This window comes from Epinephelus lanceolatus, chromosome 15 (genome assembly GCF_041903045.1).
Source record: "Epinephelus lanceolatus isolate andai-2023 chromosome 15, ASM4190304v1, whole genome shotgun sequence".
NCBI classification, from domain to species: Eukaryota; Metazoa; Chordata; class Actinopteri; order Perciformes; family Serranidae; genus Epinephelus; species Epinephelus lanceolatus.
The window spans coordinates 17,418,512-17,438,885 of NC_135748.1; the positions used below are offsets into that span (position 1 = coordinate 17,418,512).

General features: G+C 43.5%; 1 protein-coding gene across 9 annotated transcripts in view; it reads left to right on the forward strand.

The window, feature by feature from the left end:
* The window catches only part of LOC117267164 (disks large-associated protein 2), a 221,183-nt gene that overhangs the window by 61,179 nt on the left and 139,630 nt on the right, over positions 1-20,374 (forward strand). For 4 of the 9 annotated variants that reach the window (XM_033642879.2, XM_033642875.2, XM_033642877.2 and 1 more), the window contains exon 1: positions 3,910-4,352. The exons of the other annotated variants lie outside the window; for them this stretch is intronic. The gene's annotated coding sequence lies outside the window, so the exon portion shown is untranslated. Of the gene's footprint in view, positions 1-3,909; positions 4,353-20,374 lie in introns of those variants that run through there. 9 annotated transcript variants of the gene reach the window in all.

Sequence of the window (20,374 nt, forward strand, 5' to 3'; positions counted from 1 at the left end):
GACACACCGCGTACAGCATGAGGCTGATATCTTTGGCACAGCCCCACTTCGCTGTTTCCAATTTGAATGGAGAAGGGAATAATGCTTAATGCCTTTCCCTGCGTGGATATTGGCTCGTATGGGACAGCGACCCGTGAAATGAATATTTTTGTGAGATGAGATTTGTTATACACAAAGAGGAAGGCCTGCTTTTCCAGCCGACCGAGAAACACCCGACACAGGAGAGTAGAGGTATTGTACGTTTCAGGATGTGGAGAGCTCAGAGACTGATAATACCTCAGAAAAAGGGAGGAGAAAGAGAGGAGAGATCAAGAAGGAGGGTGAGATGAAAGGTAGACTGCAACAAGATTACAGAAAGACAAGGCTTACATAAGAGAATTTGAAAGTACAAGTTTTGACTTTTGATCTGATTGAGCATCCAGCCACAGTATTTTATAGTTAATTTTTAATAACTGAAGTGTGAGATAATTCAGTATTTTCCTACTTTTTTTCAAATACTGAATTAGAAATACAACAGGAAATAACGTCCTCTGCTAAAGCAACAGTAGCAAACATGGGCGATGATATGCTGGACCTTTTTCAAAGGCATTTTCTTACTACAGAGTTGCTGTTTACTTAACCTGCTGGGTCACTGTTGTCCTTCTGTATAAGGTATTTTCCATACAACTGTATGGGCGCATGTCTCTGAAGATAAAACAGCACATGGCTTCAGTAACTTTTTTGCCTTCAACCAGGAGAAGCTAGTAACCAATTGGAAGTAGCTGCTAAAGCCAGCGCTACTTCCGTTGTGTTGACCGCTCCTGTCGGTAACTTTACTGTCAGTGCACGATACCTTCTAAAATATGTGGGGAGGTATCATAGTTTATGATACAGCTGCACATTATGTAGACTGCAAATGCAATGTAAACATCAAGGGGTTATCCCAGGATCTGAAGAGTGGAGCCAATATCGAAGTTCCCTAAACCTGCATTGTTTCTAATGACCAGCAGGGGGCGACTCCACTGGTTGCAAAGACAAAGCTGATTGTGTTAAAGTCTATGATGAAAAAGACCCACTTCTCACTTGATTTATTACATCAGTAAACATTTTGATAACGAGTTTATGGTCTCAATCACTAGTTTCAAGTCTTCTACAATACAGCACGATGTATATTTTGTATGGGGACAGGTGCCCCGAGCAGTTAGGAGTTCAGTACCTTGCTCAAGGGCAGTTTGGCACTGCCCAGGAGGCAAACAGGCACCTCTCCTGGCCTCTCCTGGCACCTGGCACCAGTCAACGCTCCATATTTGGTCCGGATGACGACTTGAACTGACGACCCTTGGGATCCCAACCCAAGTCCCTATGGACTGAGCTACTGCCGCCCCAAAATGATGGTTCCATTTAGAGCAAAATAGACCACAAGCAGGGCTTTACGGCATGGCTTTCTTGTCCTCGGATATATGCGAAATCCACCTTTCGCTCCTCCACAGCTCCTCCCTCTCGTCTACATGTGGTCACTTCTGGCTTCAGAGATACAAATGGCCAAAATGCCAAACTTGAGGCTTCTAAACAGTAGTCCACAAACCAATTGGTGTTGTCACTGTGGCTATGTCATCATCTTTTATACAGTCAATTGTCAACATGTAGTCACAGTAGTCTTTTAGTTTGGTAAAGTTGTGATGCCTTGAAGGACGGGTGTTATTGGGGAACATGGCGAGCTAGCAGAAGAGGGGAAATTTGATTTTGACAACCAAACCTTTCTTTTTTTTTTGTCTCTTAATTTCACGCAGAATTTGGGTAAGATCTTTAGTTTTGTATAAGTGTAGCAAAACCTCTTATTTCCTTGTTTTCTGATACTAAATCAGTTAACCTTTTACACCCCTCATAAATAATATACTCACCAGTAGCTCAAAGTACAATTCTTTTTTATTTTACCTCAAACTTTTTACATCTTCAAAATACAGAGAACACACATACCTTGCTTTTGGTGATGAAATTGTGTGGGACGGATTATCGTCCCTTTCAATTCATTTCCAGGCACATAGATTAGGAGCTTTAGAGTCTTCCTCTGGCTGACTGAGGTGACCCCCTGCTGGCTGCCTGCGCAAATGAACTGCATGAAAGACTCTCTGAGACTTAGACGTAGTGGGTCAAATTCTGATCATACAAAAAGCCATTTGGGTGTGTTTGTGACTCATAGACTAGCTGTTCCCTTGATATGACATGTCTTAAATGTTGCATGGGCTTCAATTTCAACTGATTATGATAATAGTACAAATGAATTCATTTCTGGGTGGCACGGTGGTGTGGTGGTTAGCACTGTCGCCTCACAGCAAGAGGGTTGCCGGTTCGATCCCGGGTGTGGGAGCCCTTCTGTGTGGAGTTTGCATGTTCTCCCCGTGTCAGCGTGGGCTCTCTCCGGGCACTCCGGCTTCCTCCCACAGTCCAAAGACATGCAGATATGGGACTAGGTTAATTGATGACTCTAAATTGTCCGTAGGTATGAATGTGAGTGTGAATGGTTGTCTGTCTCTATGTGTCAGCCCTGTGTCAGCCCTGCGACCCGTCCAGGGTGTACCCTGCCTCTTGCCCAGTGTCAGCTGGGATAGGCTCCAGCCCCCCCGTGACCCTCAAGAGGATGAAGCAGTTAGAAGATGAATTCATTTCTACGGTGCTTTTCCAAACTACCAAGCGTAAAAGGAGGTGAATGAGGTAGAAATATAATACAGACAAAAAGTGAAAAAAACTTGACATAGAAAATTAAAATTGTATAAAACTGAGTAGTGATTTACAGTGAAAGATAAGGATAGTGCTCTGCAAATATTAATCTAACAGGTTTCATCCTATCAACCCATCTGATGGAACCACAGTCTCATTATAAGCCCAGACAGCCCACTCCTCCTCCGTCTCATCCCCTGTTCTCTTTAATTTTTTTTTTTTTGCGTGAACGAGGCAGGGAACAATATCAGTATTATGCATGTACCCACCTTTCCGGTGAAGGGGGAATGAATTTTTCCAATGGGCTCATAAATCCCCGCTCTACCTGGTTGAGCACCGTTAGAATGCGCAGTGGTTGGCTGGCCCGGCTCTCTTGGCCGAGACTATAGATCTGGATTGACAGCTGCTCCATCCTGTCTGCCACTGTTAATCATTGAAGGATTTGGGCTGCCGGCGAGCAGCTCTGCCAAGCGACCTTGAGCCCTGCTGGGGCCGAAGGACTCCAACTAAAAGCCTGCTCCCCTGTTGCAGCAAGCAAGAGGCACTTCAGCCAGGTGGCCCAATCGCCCCATAAGAGAGATTGATAGGTATCTAAATGTGCCACACTGTTGGAGTGAATTCCCTTTAAAATTCGACATGCTTTGAATATGCACTCATGCGGATAATTTGGCCGGTTATGTAACTGTGTAACAAAGCACTGTTATTCACTGCGCACTCCTGTTTTGCGTGAGCACATTTTTCCAAACACCTTTTACCTAAAATTCTAAAGACATGGATGAAAAATGTTCACCCTGTGTGCACTGTGTGACACGTAATTGTTAACTGAGAGAGCACAAGGAAGAAAAAGACAGACACTGAGAAATAAAAGACTAAGACAGTCATTGTCAGTGGTAATGATGGTGTCACAGAAAAAAGACATGTTTGGAAAGGGCTCTTGATGTGATGTCAGTTTGATAGTTTATTCACAGCGACACTGTAGATAAGGACACGGAAGAAGCCGGAGGATGGTTATGAACATACAGTAGAGGAGCAAGGAAAAATATTAGATGTCATGCAAGAGAGGAATGGCACTGAGATAGTGGAAGAGTCTGCTTGGTGACATGTAAAAAAAAAAGCCTCACACTATCCCTTGCTCTCTTGCTCTTCTCTGTCTCTCACCCATTCTCTCCATAACTCTCCATCTGTTCGGGTAAATGAGAGGAGTAAAGGAGAAGTCCAGGATCCAGACTCCACTCCCTGATTTTCACTCTAGCCATGCTGTTGGAAACCAGCAGCAGCGAATGCCTGTTTTGCCTGCCTCTCCTCTCTCCTCTCCTCTCCCTCTCTCGCTGCGCGCTGCTCTGCTCTGCTGCAGTGGATGGTCCTCACGGTGCGCTTGCAACTCGTCTCAGTGGAGGAGATCTGAGCATCTCACTGGCATTTTCTCACCCTTCTCTCATTTCTAGCCCTCGTTCTTTTGCCACCAATCTTATCGTCAGTGGGTCTGGATAAATGTGAGGGGGAAAAGTCATAGGATAGACGAGAGAGAGGGGAAGAGCTCAGGAAGTGTTTGATCCAACATCTCTTGCACATATGACTGTGTTATGTTCTGCTGTCTCCGGGTGACAGAGAAGCTTGTGCCCTTAGATACCTCCTGCTTTTAGACTCTGTGCCAGGTAAGTTCTTTCTCTGGCTTCATGGTTTTTATCCTGCGTTTGATGTAGCGGGTGACAGGGGAGCATCTTTTGCTCAATTCTCCCTGAGGGGGGGGTTGACATGTTCTAATGAGGAGATGATATTTTGGCAGAAGTTGTGCGTAAACAGGTCCAACGTAGAGTATGGCCAACATATGGCATAGTGTGTGTGTGTGTGTGTGTGTGTGTGTCTGTATGCAAATCTGCGCTTTATTGTAGACCACTTGGGCTCTCTGAGCTCACATCATATTTGCCAAGGAGCTCTGCAATAAATTCTGATCTACTGCAGCAACTTGAAATCGCTGGCTCTTTCTAAATATTGAGGCAGGATTAGCTGTGTTTACCCTCTTTTACTGTACATGATTTGCATGTTCCACACACTGCCATCCATAATCTGGTTCATATTAGGTATCGGGGAGTGGTGGTTGGTTCTGTTAATGTGTATTTGAGTGTCTGAGTGTGTTTCTTTTGGGGGGGCAGGGGTATAAATAAAAAAGTGCAGCATTATTTTTCCTTTTTTTGAGGGAAACCCTGTACTGGAGTGCAGTGCAGCACAGATGATAACAAGGAGATTCTATGACAGCATTGTTGAGGGAGCACACTACACTGTGCGTGTGCATGTGAGCGCGTACATGGCGGGTGTGTAGGCGGCTGTATGTGTCTAATGTAAACTCTCTCCCATAAGGTTGAGCCCTGAGTGGGCAGCTCGTATGTTGTTTTGTGAATGAAGTGCTTTTAGAGTCAAGGGGAAAGTGCATGTGTGTGCAGGCATGTTTACACTGTCATGTGTGTGTGTGTGTGTTTCCCTTTGAATACTATCAACTGTCTCCCATCCCTCGACTGTGGTTGTGACGTCACCAGCACACGCTCACTTTTGGGAAACACTCATCTATAGCACAGTGCTGTCGCTTCATCAGGTATTGGGTGGCGTTGGACTGTGGGTGGTGACTTGGTGACAATTTACAACCTGGGTTCCCGGGTCCTCGCCCCCGGTGTAAATCAGCCTGGTTGGTGGAGCACAGAGCCACTGCAGCCAGTTAGAGGAGATGCTTCGGATGTTCATGTCCACTGCTGCACTGCAGACAGACTCTCTCCCACCAAAGCTGCTAACAGACAGTGTGTTGCTCAGCCACAGACAGCGTAGGCTTGGTTAGAGAGGCTCTTCATCTATCAGCCTATGGTATTTGAACAGATGCTTTTAATCCAAAGTAACTTTCAGCAGTCTGTGTTTTTGCAGGTGCAGGTGGAGCTGTCTGACGGGAATTATAGCCCGTGTCTGGCATTATTATTGTCATGCTTGAACAACTGTGTCTCTAATGCCACTAAGCTGAAGAATTAGGGCCCTCTATCTGCATTAATTGAATGAGGGGTCTCCAGTTTTCAGACATCTCTCGGACAAAACAATAATCAACCCCCAGCGGTTCCAGTGACTCGTCCATCTCTCCCAAGTGGTGCTCATTAATTAGAATTACAGGCCATAATTTCAGTGGGGCTTCCCCCAACATGCATCCTGCATTGTGTGTCACACAAATGTAGATTCTGTGTATGTGCAAGCTGTTCTCATGCCCTCTGGCATCTGATACTGACGCACAAGGCACCGTTTAATGCGATATGAGACACACCTGGCTTTCAACTGACCCCAAGGGCGAGTGCAAAGTTTCTGTTTGATGGAGGGGTCTTCCACCACAAAATTTTGAACGTCAAACACTTAATTTCCTGCATTCTGGTGAATGTTTATGCAACAATTGCTGTATTTTCTGCTTCAATTTATGGTGTAAATGTCTTTAATTTTGTCAGAACACAAGTCCTCGTCTATGTTCATGTTTTAATTGGGGTGGGGTTACAAATACACATGTTCTAAATGTAAAGGGGGATGTGTCTCCTGCATCCCCCCTGAAATCTATGGCAATATTAGATGCTAAAAGCAAGTGATTGAGTATAAAGAACGAGAAAGTTCACGTAGGGGTCAGGGGTCAAACAAACACACAACTTTCACCCATGCCACATGTAAAACCAAAAGTCAGCCTCATCTCAAGCCAAACCAGGATTTTTGCCTAAACTAAACCAAGTACTTAAAGTGTCAAAACCTACATTTTCTGTGAACACAGAAGTGTACTTTGAAAAGACACTGTATGCATGTAACAAGCAGAGACTGACACATCCAAAACTGATGCTAAAGGGATGCCCAGAGCGTCATAGTTTGAAGCGTAGTGCCACTGACCAAGCTGCTGTATTGAACAAGTTTGGAGTGAGAGCATGTTGGTATATGTGTAAGGCAGCCAAAGGGAAGCCCTGGTTCAAAGCACAGTGAAAGCAATCATCTGTTTTGCTAAAGTGTCATTGAGCCAGAACACTAAATCCCCACCATCGTGAAGGGTACTATATCACACAGCTGCGTGTCTTCCCGCTTAATGCAAGTGCTTGTTTTGCTGCCCTTGTGTTCACATGTATGGGAACAACTTGGCTATTGCATTAGTGAAAAATAATCAAAGGGCTAGAGGCATAGGACCTCCCTAAGAGTCTCAGCTCTCGGTAGGTGGTGAATTTCAATCCGTGTTCCACACTCTTAATTATTTCAAATTCAAATGTAAGCCAGGGCTACCGGGACTTTCATTGCCTTTGCACACATGACTGAGCACTGATCTTTGCAATCCTGCCTTTGCAGTATAGTATCAGTATCAATATGATAGTTTCAAGCCCTGCACATACGGTGTGCACACAAACATTAAAATGACCAGTTACCCCCTGTCCTCTATTAAGCTGCAGCACATTCACTTCATTTTGTACTGATCAGTTCTAATCAAGTGCCAAACTTAAGAAGTCTAGATAAACAGTATATAACCTGGCTGACAATGACAGGGCATAGATTGTCTTGTCAGACACACCTGCTGTGTTGGGTTTGTCCCTCTCAGCAGCCTGACAGGGAATCAGAATGAAGCAGGAGTGAGACAGATACAGCTGTTGTCCCGTTGAAAATGATGCTGTCACATTTACTTAAAAGCAAAATGACTGACTGTTGATTGGCAACCGAATTTGATTGCAGAAACTGCTTGTTTAATGTGTTGTCTTTTGTACTTGTGTCATGTTTTGATTGGTGGAGGCTATGGTGCGTGTAAGATGAACTATGACCATACAACATGTTTGTTTCATTTACATTTGACGCACATTGCCAACGTGCTTTTGAACATGATTCCCAGAAGAAGCAAATGGAGAATGAGAAATGAACAAATTGGTATAAAGGTACACGCAGAATGCACAGATTGAAGAACAATTCTGAGTGTTTTTGGCGGCTCATGCTGGATATCTGGGACAATGGACTCACAGCTTTTGACAGCTGCAGTCATGGACGCTCAAACACTGGAGCTCACAAACAATGAAAAACAGCCGTCAGCCATAAACAAATCAGAGGGAACAAGCCTATCATCCCTCTGCATCTTGACATGTAGCTGCGAGTCCATGTATGGAATATTGCCATCAGCATATTGCAATACTCCTCTACATCATTTCACATGAATTACAAGTATAATAGAAAAATCCATATCAGTTATGCCAAGGAGTAATTAATTCAATCTGTGCAGCAGGCCTGGACTTACATATCTTAAAGTGAGTTAAGCAAGGCCAAGGTTATTGGGCTGTGAACGTTTGCAGATAGTTAAGTGTTTTTTTAAGACGCGGATGACGTTGATTCAGGTCTGCTCCCATCGCCACGGTAACAAATCATGTTTGCAGAGCTCCGATTTCACGGTTTGCGAGCCACTCGTGTTGATTTGCACAGCTTAAAGAAACATATTGTCACAGTCCAACAGGAAGCAGCTGCTGGAACGACAATGAAGTGTGTCTGAAAAAATGGTTGCATACGTAACGGTCACGATGCAGCTGCAAGAACTTTGCTGTAAAGGAATGTGTTTGACTGAAATGGAGAATGAGTTGGAAAATGGCTGACAGCTTAATTTGGACGAATTTAATTTGTCATGGATCATCGTTTCAGCAGCTGACATGGATGAAAGCTGTGGCAGGGTATTTATTTGGACGGTCGACGGGGATAATGTTCCACAGCTCTGGATGAATGCAAAACTGTTGTGGGGGCACACAGATGGTGGCCTGGCTTGTTACATTAAGTCACTGGTCAGTAAGGTGTTCCAGAGTGGGATGAGGCAGCCCACTCGCTGTCGATGATCAGCTTGGTGTCAGATGTGTCAGCTTGTAGCATGTGTGTGTCTGTTACACGTGTATGCGATTGTGTGAGGTGTGGACAACTGTCAGTGCACAATCGTTCTGCTGGGATAATGGTTTTGACTCCAATCAGTGTCCAACTGACTCCATCAACCCCTCTCTTTTTGGCAACACACACACAAACGCACACACAAACACACACATAAGCAAACATGCGGGATGCCTCAGTCGCCTCTTCAGAGCAGCCTTCTCTCCCGGTGGGGAATCTTGAACTGAACCCAAGAGAAAAACAAGAGAAGAAAGCTCTCTCTTCTTTCGCCTCAGCATTCCTCTCCCTCCTCTCTCACTCTCCATGTGTCTGTCACTCACCAACACACACACTCTCTCCCTCTTGCCCTTTTTTCTCCCTCTTTCTTCCTGCTTCATCCCTTTTTTCTGCTCTCCCTCTCTCTCTCTCATGGGCTGTCAATAGGTTGCACTGCAGCCTGAGCCTGTGCCAGAGCTCAGCCTCTGAGCCACAGGTAAAGTATTAAAGCCAAATGACTCATGCACTGAAACAGAATAACCTCTTTGCTACTTGAAAGCACCGCTCCGGCCCGCTTCTTAAAAGTTACACCTGAATGAGCCGCTCCAGCTGCGACGCCTTCTCCCTTTACCTTCACCAGCAGTTTGCTGACACACCTTCACGCCTCTGACACACCAAGTCACAGGATGATAAACTGTTGTGTGCTCTGGAACACCACCTTCCCACCTTGTGCTGTTGTGTGATGGGCATGTGTGTGTGACTGTGTGTGTGTGATTTTTCCCCCTGCAGTATAGATGTGTCCATGTAGTATGCTGAGCGTTTGGTATGTCAAAGGTGTTAGAATGCATACATAAAAGGAGTTTTATAAATACTTTGAATACTTTTTAAATACTTTTTAAAAGGGTCATGACACGGCAGTCAAAAACAGCGCTGTATTAAGTTTTTAAAGGAGTTCCCATCAAGAAGAGACATTTACAATGAATATTACAGCCAACAGCACCATTAAGAGAACAGCAGATACAATTGGCTAATTGCTCTTTTAATAAATGCCATGCAAAAAATTTAACAAGCTGATTTAAAAAGCAGCAAAAGGAACCAGGAACATGTCGGTTTACTTAAAAATGACTATGTAAGTAAGGTTAGGGGACATTCATCACCATGGTTACAATAACCAGCACTGACTGTCTGTTGGAAATGGGAAACAAACACAATTCCCTGTGGTGAAGTCTGAGGATTTGTTGTTTACCCATCTATCCACCCTGACCTCTGCCTCATGCAGACTCTGTGGCTTCACAACAGTGTCACCCTACTTCCTCCTTTGCTCCTGACGGGCAGGAGTCATTATGACTACGGTAGAGAATGGGCTTTGTCACTTAAAAGTAAACATGTTATTTTGGGGAATTTGCTGAAACGACTGATGCTCATGTTGAGAAAGGTCTTCAGAGGGTCAGTTTTGTTTCAGCCTCTTGAAGCACTTGCTGGGTTGGTCATCACAAAACTGTTTGTTCAATTCCACAGAAAATTACTTTTAAACCTGGTGGAGATCGTAAAGTTTCCTAAAACAAATGGAATATGTCAGGGTGGTTTGAATGATACTCATATGTAGTTTGTGACATGTTTATATGATGCAGAATATTTCCATTTGATGGAGTCTTGGGCTTAAAAATCTCACTAAATGTACACAACATATAATTTCAATAAAAAGTTGGGAAATTATGATACAGAATATTTTATATATGATGCTGTCAGAGCAGAGTAGGATGATTTTAACAGGGGGGGCTGGATGTTTAGGGGTTTTAAAAATAGTATTTCATGTAACACAAGCTGCATTCTTCATATGAAATGTTATGCACTGACACCCAGTACCAAACATCCTTTGAATGTGGTAAAAATGTGCACAGAGCTTACATCTGCATTTTAATGGGCCCTCATCCCACCACCACAGCTACACAAAGCTAATTTATTTGCTAAGGTTTAAAATCCTGTGTTCGTTTGACACTGCATCGCCGGGCCTTGCTCCCTTAGTTGCCATGGAGACACCATTAGGCAGTGGTGCCGCACCGATTTTTGTATTTTCTATTTTTATTTATTTATTTTTTTGCATAACCCCACGCCAAACTGCGCGGCTTGACGGGGACTCGCCCGTGCCAACTGCAAGAGTGGGTGGATAGATGGGTGCATGTGCATGTTTTTCTGACCGAGAGCGAGTGGGAGAGAAAAGAAGAAAGAGATCAAAACAAGGTGGGAGGGATTGAGAGGATGAATGAAAGGAGAGGGGGGGGGGGTGACAAGGAGAGGAATGAATGATGGAGACAATGACTCGGAAACACACACACACACACACACACACACACACACACTGATACACGCTGATCATCACACACTGGTATACAGTACACACACGTCCTCCAGCAGAGATGACTAGATTACGTACGTGTGAGTGAGCAGGGTGAGTGTGTGGGTGGAGGGATGCCGCAACAGTGCAGCTTATTTCGCCTTCAGATTGATCCCTGCAACCCTCTCTCAGGGGCTTCTAACTGCATTACCTCAAGCCAATTCACACAGCGTGATGCCAAATCCACATTCTCTCTCATTATTATCACACATGAGAGTGTATTGACTTGTTTCTGAGAGGAATATACATTTATTGTTGTATAATAGAGTGTGGTATAATTAAAATGGAATTATTGAGTCACTTCTCAATAGGAAATTAACTTGCTGTCACCTGGTAGCAAGTTCACTGAACTCATCCCTAAAATCTACTGTACATCATTATAGTGAGTGACCCAATTTCTGCTAATCCAACGGGGCTTTTTGCTCCTTCATTCATTTCATTACTGAAAAATAATTACAAGTGTGTGATTTCCTGCAGCAATTGGCATCCATACAATACAACATACAGTGCACAATAATGGCAGGGTAAATCAGCTTGATTTGCCACATTTGCATGAAGTTTGAAAGCTTTAACATTTGCCAAAGTTGTGCATTTTTACGAACACTGTGAAATGCTCTGTGATTCTCATTGGCTGTATTGTTGCTCTTGGTCAGCAGGTGTCACAAGTAGACACTGTTCATGTTTATTTTCAATGGAAAATGTTGTAAATGCAGTATTGGATTTTTTCTTTGGTTTTGCATCGGGGTAGGATGCTATGGTTACGTCTTGATTGGCTGCTGCAAAAATTGGCTGCACTTAATTGAATAAGTGATATTTCAAGTGGGTGATGCGTTTGACCTTTGCACAATGGATTTGTTTCACAAGCTCAACTACATTTTCTCATGATGTTCCGTCATGTTAAGCCATTATCGCCTGAGTGCCTCTCTCTGCAGGTTGAATCTTTCTTTTAAAGATATACTGTGCAGGATTTTCTGAAAAACAAAGTCATACAGAAGTAATGCCTCTCAATCATTACTTATGACCTATGTGATGGTTGTGGTGGTGTATTTATCTGCAGAGACTCTACCTTCTGCCTGTATTTGGGTGTGGCTTTACAAAAAGCTAGTGACCAGGTGCCAGGCTGTAAGCAGCGGGTATCCAAGAGACACGGCGATGAAATTCCACACATGCAGTGAGGTGAAACGCCAAACGAGAGTAAATCAGGGGTTGGCTTTTAGTTTTACTTTTGCTATTGAGTGCGTTTACAATCAGTGACTGACAACCAGGGGCGATTGGCCTTAGACAACAAAGGAGGCTGAACTTCCCCTAAAATTTCAGAGAAGAAATGGTCAAATATGTACTATTGAATTTACTTTAAAATAAGAATTTACATTGCATTAAACATGCGCTAGGATGCGTTTAACATCATGACTATGATGTTCAAACGTCAGCTGTTTACCACCAGTTTTCAAACGCGACTTCCCTGTCATACATTCTCGTGTCAGCACAGTGGACGCGGAGCCTCCAAGCATTCCTATGAGACAGCGCTGAGCAGGTTTTTCATGCAGCAAAGCGAGACGCTCATTGGATAAATGCGATAAAATCGTCACTTCCAGGGAGGCTCAGCTTCCCAGGGACCTGATGGAGCGGTAGGCGGGAGAGGACGCTCTGTGTATGCATGATGATTGGAGGAATTGTCTAAAAGGCTGAACCCCTTTGTGACTGACAGCGCTACGCATTTTGTGCTCAGTCCCATGCGGATATTTGCGAGTGGAGTCTTCTGACAGAGTGCCATCCGGGGTTCCTTATTTCCATAAGCAATATAGCTCATTTTCACCACAGTTCAGATGTTTAAACCCATCTGAAAATCTATGAGGTGTGTTTTGCTGTGGTTCTATGGCACGAGTGTGGTTGATAAACGGCTTCAATTAAATGTTCCTTTTATAAGTTAGTGCCTCGCTACAATATGACAAATTTTATGATGTAAACTTAAAGTGAGCTTCCCCTGTTTGAAAGACCAGCAGCCGCCACTGCTGACAACCCTAGAGAGTTTAACACCTAATTGTATATTCACAACAGTCACTTTTCCTTTGTCTTATGTGATATAACCAGTGATGGGCATTTTAGGACATAGAGGAATATTTTTCTATCCAAAGTATTTATGATTGTGTCACTTGTCAACAGCATGCTAATAGAGAACATGTATTTTGGCTTATGTTGTATTGATGCTCTCTATGATTGTTCAACACGATCCACAAAGATGTGCTGAAGCATGTCTTTTTTAAAAGTGACATCAAGATGTGCTGCTTTCAATGTTCTACTGTCCAGATGTTACAATCCTGTCTCTGTCTAGTGCTTCAAAACTCCATCCATATACCCACTTCAGGTAAAATGATACAGATTGAGCTAAGATTGCCTTCAAAGTGTTTTTCTATCTCACCATTCGTGTTAGCCTTTGCCTCGTCCACATTCCGATAACTGAGGTTGATGTTAGACCAGGGGTTCTTCACAATATGTCTTATATCATAACATATCTCAGACTCCTGCCTTACAAGGCATGAATTGCTACCACAGAGACTTGTAGCGTAGGGTGAACGGAGATGCTGAGATCTGTGACAGATAGTCATGACCTCCGATGTGTTTTGGACACACTGTGCTCCCTCAAGGCGAGCAGCCAGGGGAGGTAGGTCAAAGGGGAGACTGCACAGTCAAGGAGAAAATGGAGTCATCATTGCTTGAGTTTTAGAATTATACCGATGGAGAGAATGATTTTTTTTTTATTTGGAGCCTTGTGGTAAAGCTGGTAGAAGCAGCTGTAAAGGTGCGTTTTGCTTCTGTCACTGATTTATACAGCACAATAGAATCTAAACTTTTCATCGGTCCTTTAAATTTAATTTGAAAGCACACACACAATGATCCTCCAACAGCAGTGACAGCATCACCACAAGCAGCGAGAGATTTTTTCCTACACACACCAAGATGATAAACCAAAATCAAGCAGCTGGTTCAGATCCAGCATCTTTCATCATAGTGACAACTGGCTTGAAGTGCTAACTATTCGTTGGCAAAGAGACAGGTCTCAGTCGTTCTTCAAGGGTATTCAGGGGTATACATACATGACTTTAAGATTCAGACCAGCCAGTATTCATACAACTGTCGTGAACACAGTGGCCCTTGGGAGATGGACTGTACCATGGCCAAGAGGCTGGCTGGAAGACCCTCTCTATTTCTCCTCTTTAATCTGTGCTCACTCTCTGTCTCTCTCTTATCCACCCACGCCCACACCGGTATGCACACATCCTCTCATCTGAGTCCCAAATCTCTCTTTTTTCCCCCTTGTTTACTCAGTGTATTTTTCTGCAGTATAAGCACAAGCTAAGTTTGATATTGCCTTGGACATCTTGAAAGAATCCAGTGTGAATTTTCTGCTGTAAATTCTCTCTGAACACCTGTCTATCACTCTCTCTCCGTCCGATTTCTGCACAGAGTTGAGTCCATGCGCTGAGAGTGTGCAGTTTTGACAGCACCAGAAACCGAACCACACAAACAAACCCTCTAGTTCCCCCTCTATGGTATTAATGTATTCTCTCACAAGTCTTGCTGGTGTGTCTTTGCCCCTGCCTTCACAAACCTTACATTAAAAACTCAGCTGGTGCATTAGAGACCGTGTGAGGACTGTTTGAAGCACCTGGACTGGACCTGGACGAGCCTATTGCTTGCTAATGAGAACAATAGGTGCTGCGGTCACATCACTTAGCTGAGCCAGAATGTGATGACCTGATCTGTTCCAGAAATAGAGAGAGCGTTGCATTGGACAAGACGTGATCTGCCCTACTGTGGTGACATTCAAGGCCAAATTCCTTGCTAACATTTGCTGGAGTCAAAAAGTTCTACGTTTGCTTGACCTTGACATTATTGTTTTATTTACCCACCTTTTCACTGTCTTTCATGGCCCTGAAAGTAAAAACAAAGAGCTTGTTGCTTATACACACTGATGGACTCTCATTATGCATTCAGATAGTGTCAGATTACAACAGCGACATCAAATAATGGTGCGCCATCACTGCTGATTACTACTGAGAGTCAGACTAATAAATTTGTAGTTATCACTTTACTGGGACTTTGATGCAGGGTTGATATCAGTCTGGCTTCTAGTTTCAATGGAAAGACTTGTCTGTGATGGGTTCGTTAGTAGGAGGGCTGTTGGAGGACAATCAGTGTGGAAGTAGCTCTAAAGTTATTTTAGTGATACTTAACTACAACTCTCAGGCCAAATCTGGCCCGCGACAGGGAGCCAGATGGCCTGCCGATCATTTTCTAATTCACAATGAAAGTCAGTTGATTCACACTATGAATTTTTTTTTGTACTTTGAGTGTAAATAAAGTCCCAGAGTGCATAAAAAAGCATCAAAATAGAGCTTGTTTATTAAGGAAAGTGCCACAGGTGGATCCTCCAGACCCCCGACAGCAGTCTGGACTTATTATTTATGCATTAATTATTAATGTTTGTTTATTAACTGGCCTTTGGCTTTCTGTCATTTTGCACAAGTGGCCCTCGGGCAAAGTGAATTGAGTATCCTTGTCTTAATTGTCTGTTGTGTCTTCTTAGCTTGGTTGCTAATGTTAGATACTGACAAGCCAGCATTCAGGAATCACTGAGTTTTGTTCAGAATTGATGTGTGTCTGTGTATATGTGTGTGTTAGTGTGTGAACTTTGTAGCGTTACTGTGAGTTTGGGAGTTTCTGGCTTGTGACCAGGGTTAAGCTATCTGAAGATGGTGAGTAAAGACTTCCAAATCATAGGCTGGCTGCTGATTAAATCACAATGCCGTCTATTTTTCTGTGCACATTAGCTTAACAGAGAAGATGTGATTTGTGGGTGTGGGGGAGTTATTTACAGGCACCTTTGATAAAGTAATATCATGAGTAATAAGTAATGAGTAATTGATTGCAGAATTCAAGTAACTTGGCCAACACTGGTAATGAGTACATTTGTGTCAAAGGTCTGCACAAAGCATGTCAAACTGTAAGTCCCAAAAGATCTGCAGCATGTCTGTTGCATTTCTTTCTCCCTCCAGGCACTGGCAGTCACTTTGTGAAGTACAGTCACTGTGTAGGCTGGATAGCCTCCTGTTTGTGCTCTGTACACATGCACCAAATTGATATTTGGTTTCAGTTGGTAAATCCAAGCTGATGCTTTTGCCACACTCAAAACAGACTTAATGAGTCTTTTTTGGAGCTTTTCATTCAGGACCTTTTGCAATTATTTGGTGAAATGTGATGTAGCTGGAACAAATTAGACATGTGGGCTGAAGGGGCATGGTTTTTTTGTGGATTTCAGGTGCAGGCAGGTGCAGCAAAAAGCACAGCAGGTGCAGGCAAGTCTTTTTGAAGAAGGTTTTGGAGATCAGATAACCAAGAGAATGAGTGTTGCTGATCAGTGTGTCCATGAAGTGACCAGATGCCCTCCCTTGAGCTACAGTAGCGTAGAATACATGAGTCACTTACATTGCTCACCACATTACGCAGGCAGTCATCACGAGAATGCAATTACACCCACTCCCCCACAGCTCCTATTAATAGCCACAGATAAATCAGCAATGTGACATGTCCATGACACACTGCCAAATATTAATGAAAACGACTGTGACATGAGTGTGGCCCCGAACATAATGCGTCCAACAACTCAGATGGGTAATACCAACAATGTTACAGGGATGGAAAACATGAAACATGAGGGCTGTGCTTTAAATAAAAACATGGCCGCCTCAACAAGTGTAGTATTGAGCCTTCAAACACAAATTTCACATTTACACCTTCCCCATGTGGGCTCAGTAGAAATGCGACACCTTTGCAGTAATATGGTGGCGATCTAACACCTTCTTCTCCAGGTCCGTGTGTGTTGTTGGGGCAATGCGTGTGCTGGGGCAACACACAACCACCCCCTCCTCCTCCTCACAGCTGATCTGTAGCAGGGTGAGCCAAAAGACCTGCTGACTAGTAAGAGGCAGGGTCATTAGGCCAGGTGGTGCCACTGTGATTCCCACTGAGCAGCACATGTCTGGCATTAACACCTACAGACAGGACTATAGATTAGCACACTCGGATCATTAATCATTGTTCCAGTAAAATAAAATCATGAGTACTGTTTTCAGCATCCCCACAGTCAGGTGTGGGAATGGCTGGTAATTGCTGAAGGATCAGATAGGCAGGCTGTGGCTGATTTAGTTTGAGGCTTGCTCTCCATTGCTATGTGGTCGAGCAAAATACTTCAGTCTTACTTGTGAAGGTACATTTTCTATCTGTTTGAAAGTGAACCTCGGTAAATGGTGGAGGAAAAACACTTAACAAGCCTCAATTTGTGGCTCTCATGCATTGCCATTACATTCAAGTCACAGAGTCAGACATCCATTTTTCTAGGGGAAAAAAAAAGTAAATCGCCAGTGATCTTTGAAAAACCTAGAGGGTCATTTAATAACACTTACCACTGCTATGAAGATGTTTCCAGAATCATCAAAGACTCCTGGATGAAAAAATATTTTGTCTGCTGCATGAGAGAAAAGATTTTAAAGCTGTTTCCAGAGTTGAGACTCCAATGTAAGTACATGACATGCACAAATTAGGACTAGGCTTTATGCAAGTTGGCACTGGGCTCCTCCTGAGTTGGCGGTTGCGTGCCACCAGGTAGCTGTTCCTCTCCAGACATGAACTCAGAGAGCTGGATCATCTGGGGACAAATGAGACAACTCTCGACGCAGCCTAGGAGTTGTGAGACGGAGATGGCTCTCGCTTTCTCTGCCAAATGCAAGCGTAAACCAGCCCTGTGAATGACAATGGGGATCGCTGTGTCAGCTTTCTGAACTGTCTGTGAGTGATTTCTGGGAACAGATGCACTGTACAGATGGGCATTGCACTTTTTTTCATTAGCAGGCATATGAAGCGAGCTCTCAATGTGTCCAACGGGCTTTTAGAAAGCTTGCATTTATGATATCATTCAAGCTGGCAACTAGAGCATTAAGGGCCTGCCACATCTTTTCTATAATACTCAGGCATTGTTTTGGAACCTACTGAACAGTTTCAAATTATAATGCTCACCGTTACAGACTAGAGTATTACCGTGGTGAAGACGCTGTGAGTTCAAGTATGGGTAGCTCTCTTGCTGGGCATCAGTCCTACTTTTCTTAATGAATAGAAGCCAGACAAGATTGAATTTCATTACGCTGTGCCAGTCTGAATAATTTGGGCTTCTGTGAGGTTGTGATCCCATCACCGGGATGTCCTTTTACATTGTTGATCTATTCTTTAAGCCTAAGTAGCTGGCTATTACCAGAGGGTATTAATTTATTATAAGAAAGTGCATTATTTCAGGACCATCTCAGCTGTCATATGTTAATTTCTTTATTCTTGTAACTGTCGTGCAGTGTCTCATTTGTTAACATGAGTAACCTGGGCATAATTTAAAGGTCCAGTGTGTAGGATTGAGGGGGATATATTAGCAGAAATGGAATATAATATGATAAGTATGTTTTTTTCAGGGTATAATAATATTAAATTAAGAATTGTTGTGTTATTGGTACCTTATCATGAGCTGTTTCTATGAACACATGGACCAGGTCTTCATCCACAGATATTGCAATGTTGCACTGCCATGTTTCTACAATAGCGCAGAATGAACAAACCAAACACTGGCTCTAGATAGTGCCATTCACATTTTCACATCAGCCACCATATTTAGCAACCCCTCTGTGATGGAGTAGCAGTGTTGGAAAACCACATGAAACTGCCTTATTCAGTGTTTTTAACAGTGTAAATCACCAGCTCCATTTGTTTTTGAGAGGAAGAGACCTCTATGGATAATTTGGCTCACAGTAAAAGCCTCTTAAACATCAAGCTCAGAAATAAGGTGAGCACACATGAAGTTATCAGAAAAAAAGGTGAGCACACATTTGCAGGTGTTGAGCATCAGGGCTGTCTGCTACTTGACTAACAATGTTAAGCTCTGTTTCCACCGAGCAGTACGGTATGGTACAGTTTAGTTTGGTGCGCCTTTTTCCGTTTCCACTGTGAAAAGTTGCAGATGGTACCAATGGAACCATTCGGTACTGTCCCCATTTTTGGTCACCCTGCTGTTGGGGTACCTAGCACACAGGTCTGGAACTAAAAGGTGGAGCTGTGAGCACTGCAGTCTGTTGATTGGTCAGTAGCGGATGGTCACTCTGCTCACGGCTGAGTTGTGGCTGTTTTTGAAGCTCGTAACCACTGTTCATATCGTGGAGAGTTTTTTCACTGTAACTATAAAATGAAAGGATGTTTTGCTGCCTCTTGCAGCAGCTGTAATCAGAGTAAAAAATAACTTTCACCAGGCCGATTGCCGGCAGCTTTTAAGGTGGAACGCCCACATTTAAGGGTAGTGTTTGTGGTGGAAACACAAGGGTCTAGGTACCATGTCTAAAGGGTACTTTTGGTTCCAAAGGTACCACACCAGAAGTGTTTGGTGGAAACGGGGCTTTAGAGAAACACCAATTGGTAACTAAAACTGCTTTATTCTGTGTTTTTACTGGTTTTAATTACCTGGTCTGTTTGGTCTGGAGAGGAGGAGACCTCTGCAAATAATTTGGCTCACAGTAAAAGCCTCCTGAGCAATGAACACTGAAGGGATTTTCACCAGAAGTTTCAGCTGGTTGCAGTCTGCAGTGTTCACCACTAGATGCCACTAAATCCCCCTGAATCTTACACACTGGCCCTTTAAAGAAAGTGCATTATTTCGGGATAACTTTGGCTGTCGTACGTTTGATATTTTATTCTTATCCTTTCGTGTGTTAACATGATGGACCTGGAAATAATTTAAAACACACACACCACCTCTTCCTGCACCATGGGTTCCAACACGTGTATTATTTACACTTACAACAAAGGCGTTTTGTATTATTTATGTGCAAGCCGCCTCATTCAACACATTGGTAAACACTATTCAATTCTCATAATAGAAAAATCCTTGATCAGATTACTGGATTTGTTTATATCCATAAAACAAATAAATTCCCCATGACTACGCACGCACGCACACACACACACACACACACACACACACACACACAAACTGTTCCATCATTCCTGCCATTGCTGTCGTGGCTCCTGCCAGGCTGATTAGGTCCAGGGCCTCTAAGCCATTACAGCATTGATTGGAATCATATTTTGTTGCAGGGGCGGCAGATGCTGATCGACAAGCAAACTCCCAGGCATGTACCACATATGGGAGTTGATGTGCTTAAGTCACCCTGGGCCAGAGGCTGCCAGTGGATGATGGCTTTTATTTAAGGAGCGTAAATTACCAGCATTGTGGGGGGAAAAAAATTTAAATGACACAGGCCTAAGCGAAGTGCACTTGTCCCCTGAGTGTTCTTTGATTGGATGGAGTTATTCCATACAGCT